We start from the raw sequence: 4646 nt of genomic DNA, 5'->3' as shown, positions 1-4646 counted from the left end.
AAGGAAAAGGTAGCTAAGTTCTATGTAAAAAGTTCTGAAACTTGTTTATGAGGTTATATTGATAGAGGGAGCTAACATTTTCAGGGTTAACCAACCACATAATAAGGGCCTACTAACGAACTAACGCTTTAAGCCACATAATGCGTATCTAGTTTAGAGCTGTATGTAAGCAGTTGTGTTAAGAAAAAACAGAACCTCATCGAATGCCGAGATCAGAAAGTTTTACAGCACCAGCTGTAACCTTGAGGAGACAAGACAGCCAAGAGTTATAGCAAAAGGGGGGTCAGTCTGGTTTCGGTCGACTTGGCAGCTTGGGAGACCCATAGAGACCATAGAGACCCACAGAGACCATAGAGACCCCTCCTCAAAGCCACCAAGTGACACTGCGCAGGCGCAACAGGGGAGGGTCAAGGAGGAGACTATGGAAATGGTTCTCTGAGACTCATTTTAATAAGAAGCGGGAAAGGTTATGAATATGTACAGGCTTTCCTGGGGTCATTATGAGTATGTAACACCTTACTATATTTAAGCACACCTCTTATTGTTTAAAGGTGTGCGTGTTGGGCGGAGCGAATCCTCCGCACACCCAGCGCTGTTTTGCTTATGCTCTAATGAACATGTGTTTAAGGAATACAATTAAGGAATTGGATTAAACGTTGTTTATCCATAGAAAAAGCCTAAGTTATTTATTTCATTGCTTTACAACAAGTGATCGAATCTGCTATAGAAAAGTCCAACCACCTCCTGTATAGCAAAGGATAAAAGCGTTCTTACTATTTTCCAGGAGAAACACAGGGCACAGCTGATTTTGCCCACGTGCAGCACAATGATCACACGAGTGTGGTGAACCGGGTGAAAGGCCCTAGAGAAGGAAAATCAGGCTCCGTGTGCAGAGCCAAAACAGAAATCCTTTTCAAACTGTTTCATTTTAAAAAGCTACAATGGGTATAAAGTACAAAAAAGAGCAGTGAATATGTATAATGACACAATTAGATGGTTTTTCAGTTCCATGATGTGCTCTTTTACTAAAAGCTGTCTGCTGGAGTGGATATCCTGGACACGAACAGGCGGGTTCTGGTGTTGTGCCCATGTGATTCATCCACTCAGGCCGTGGGTGTCAGGCCTTGATACAACAGACACAAAACCTTGGGAGGGAGGTGATCACAGTAAAACGCTTAAAGATAATGAGGGAGCAGATTTGATTTAATCTTTATTTAAAAATACACATGGCTGCTGTCTTTTTTCCAGTTTAGCTAGGACGGGCTCCAATATCTCTATTAATTCTAATTACAACACGTGACAAAAATTAAGGGGGGAAAGCTTTGTTTTTACAATGGTAAATACAGTCTCAATCGTCCACCCTGGACTGACCGAGGGACAATTTTGATCTTATGTTCTCTGTGTATTCTACACCAATATCTGTTCTTCAACAAACCTCTTACTGGTTTCCATTTCTTTCCCTGATTATCCTTTTTCAAAACAAATGGATCTGAAGGGGATAAAGACAATGCATATGTAACATTATGTATTGTGTAATATGCCTTATGTAATGGGCAATATATGATTTAAAATATATATCTTACTATATACTACATGTACCACATTACTTTACTACACATCTCAAAGTATACCCACCTAGACCTCTGCAGCATATTAATATTATTTACAGTGGCTGCCATTAATTACAGTATTCAATCAGATTCTCCCTGGTTGACTCCCTGTTGAACAGCAAACGATCCTTTTCCAATGTCAGAAAATACAGCCAAGGGGGGGATTTCTCCCAGATCCTCCTGTCCATTGTCCGCTACCTACTTCACAATCACAATAACAGACAATTGGTGAACCGTAAGTACTGGACTATAAAATCATCCAAGACACAAGTAACAACAACAAACCACTAAAGACACAAACAATTATACAATTGCTAAGGCACAAACAGCAAAATCACTAAAGGTACCTTTATCAAATTACTGTTCCCTCGTTTTTCTCTTTTATTTATTGTTTTCTCATTCTTCTCTTTAATTTTGTATTTCTTTCTTTTTTTAAGTTACCCAGTTTACCAAAATGCGCAGATGCGCAGACCCAACGCGCTGGTGTCGCCCACGTCCCGCGCAGGCAGCTGCCAACCCAACCAGACAATGAAAGTGCCTTACCTCATTGATGGGGTTTTACCCGCGTCCCGAGCTGGTCCGAGGATCTGTGGTCCCTTCCGGGAATTCCCCGGTGCCGGCACAAGGTCCCAGAGATCCTGGGATCCACGGGAGGTCAGGCAGATTATCCCATCCTCGTCGCCAGAAAACGATACCGAAAAGTCGGCAAACAGACTTTAACACTGTTTTGAAAGTGTTAGAAAACAGGCACTTTTATTACAGCGCGCTGGGGGATCGCTCCTCTAATTGAGCGTGCATTCCGCTTTCCTCTGGTTTTACATATCGTGGAACTCCTCCAACAGCAAAACATGTCAACCAATGTTACAGACGTCTCGTGCTCTTTCACCAGCGCGTGCAGCAGCAACGAGAAATCTGGAATGAGCGTCTACAGAAACACGTACGTATTTACCCAATTCAGAACAATGCGTTACATCCGCTGGCCGTACTTCATTGGCACTAATCCGTCCTGGATTAACACCCTCTGTGGATGGCATGGGTGCCAACTGTTGGCAATCAGGGCAGGACAAAAGAACGCTCCTGGCTTGTTCCACTGTAATTTGTAATTGCCGTTTTAACGCCTTTGCACTCTGGTGAAAGAATTTATGTGATAATATAGCTTGCTCCAAGGCTTTAGGCACAGTGAGAGGCACAGCTTGTGCATCGGCCCTCCTATTGCCTTGCGCAAGTGGTCCTGGAAGGGCAGTGCAAGAGCGGGTGTGCATTGCATAATAACCATGACGTCTATGATCTATTAGAAAGCATAGCATTCTCAATTCAGCCATCAAAAGAGGATTATCCTCTTCCTTAAGAAAAGAAGCTTCCAGGCGGTTAAGTACGCCAGCTGCATAATATGAGTCAGTTACAACATTCAAAGTTTTGTTACAGAACACCTCAAAGCGATCCTAACAGCTGTCAGCTCAAGAACTTGTTTGACCATTGGTCTCTTTTTCTACCTTGTGTTTGCAGCACTGGGTATCTGAGTTTAGCCATGTAATTACAACTTTACGTGAGCGACCAGAGGCATCAGTAAATACAGTCTTGTCGCTTACTGGTCGTTGCTGACAGCAGCATTTGCCATACAATGGTAAATTACCAATTTCAGCCCAAAGTTTATGCTGAGGTTAATGAACTGATATGTTCCCTGTGTATGTTGCCAATGCAATCTGGAAATTCACATCTTCAGTTAATTACCATTCCGAATTCTCCTTCGTTGTAGGAAGAAATATACCTTCAGGTCTACCCCATACATAGCATATAAACATTCTCTGCCTTTAATTATTGGTTTTGCATACATTTCTTTTATTATCCAAACCGTCTTCATTGGTGTGTGAGCTAGAAAAACCCATACGGCCACAATCACCTTTCTCCCTCCTTGAGCTCTCCTGACCTGCGGTTCCACCGCCGGTGTCTTCTTTCTTGATCCCTCTTGACTGGCAGGTGCGCTCCAATCCTCTTTATTCATCACTCTTCCTCACAGGTTCACCTCCTTCCTTGCTTTTCCTTTGCACGCTGCTCCACCTGAAGAGAAACACACGGAGGACTGAGCTACACCAGCCCAAGGGCACTACAGTCAGACAGGGGCTGAGTCCGGGGCTGACACTTCCCCACACCCCACAGCTCGCCCGCCTTGCCTTGGCACCAGCCCCTCGCACAGCCCTTCCCCTCAGCTCTGCCCTCCGCTGCAGCACAGCTTCCGTACGTGTCCTGCTCAGGCTGGACCCCAATGTCACAGGTTAGAGATGTCACAGCTCAGTACCAATGCCCACGGTCCTCACCTGCTCTTTGGTACTTGCTGGACCCCAATGTCACGGGTTAGAGATGTCACAGCTCAGTACAAATGCCCACGGTCCTCACCCGCTCTTTGGTACTTGCGGAGGGTCCCGTCGCTGTGCCCCAGGGCACTGGCCTGCACGGCCCTGCCCGGCAGCGGGAGCGTCTGGAGCTGCGGCTGGTTCTCCAGCTTTAGGGTCCCCCACAGCAGCCCGCTCTCCTCAGCTCTGCACACCCATCCAGTTGCGCCGCCCAGGCAAAGTCAGCTTCACCCTCTGCCTACACCTCACCTGCAAACAGCCAACTCTTCAACTGACAACCGTCCAAAACCCACCGACAAACTCTCCAAATCTCAGCCTTTCGCTTTCAACTGCTGCCTCTAGTGCATCTCACAGATAAGCCTCCAAAATCCCCTCATCCTGCAATAACACTCCAGCACTGATCGCCTGCGGGAACAACCGCCACAATACCATGCAAACACCAACCAGTTCTGGCACGGAAATATCGCTGTCTCCTCAAGATTCCACCTACACCAACTGCTGACAAACACACGCTGTCCTCACCAAAGCCAAACGCTGCAACAGCCAGCGACAACTCAAATCTGCATGTGCGGCGCAAAATCGCAGGTGTGAGCTAACGCAGAGCTGGGCTTGACAGCTGCAGAGTGTGCACCCTGTGGCTTAACGGGGCCAGTTACTGCCATTCCGCCTTCTCCCCGGGAGAAGC

The sequence above is a fragment of the Streptopelia decaocto genome, assembly GCF_964273445.1.
Source record: "Streptopelia decaocto genome assembly, contig: HAP1_SCAFFOLD_240, whole genome shotgun sequence".
In the NCBI taxonomy this organism is placed as follows: Eukaryota; Metazoa; Chordata; class Aves; order Columbiformes; family Columbidae; genus Streptopelia; species Streptopelia decaocto.
This window is presented reverse-complemented; position numbering follows the sequence as displayed.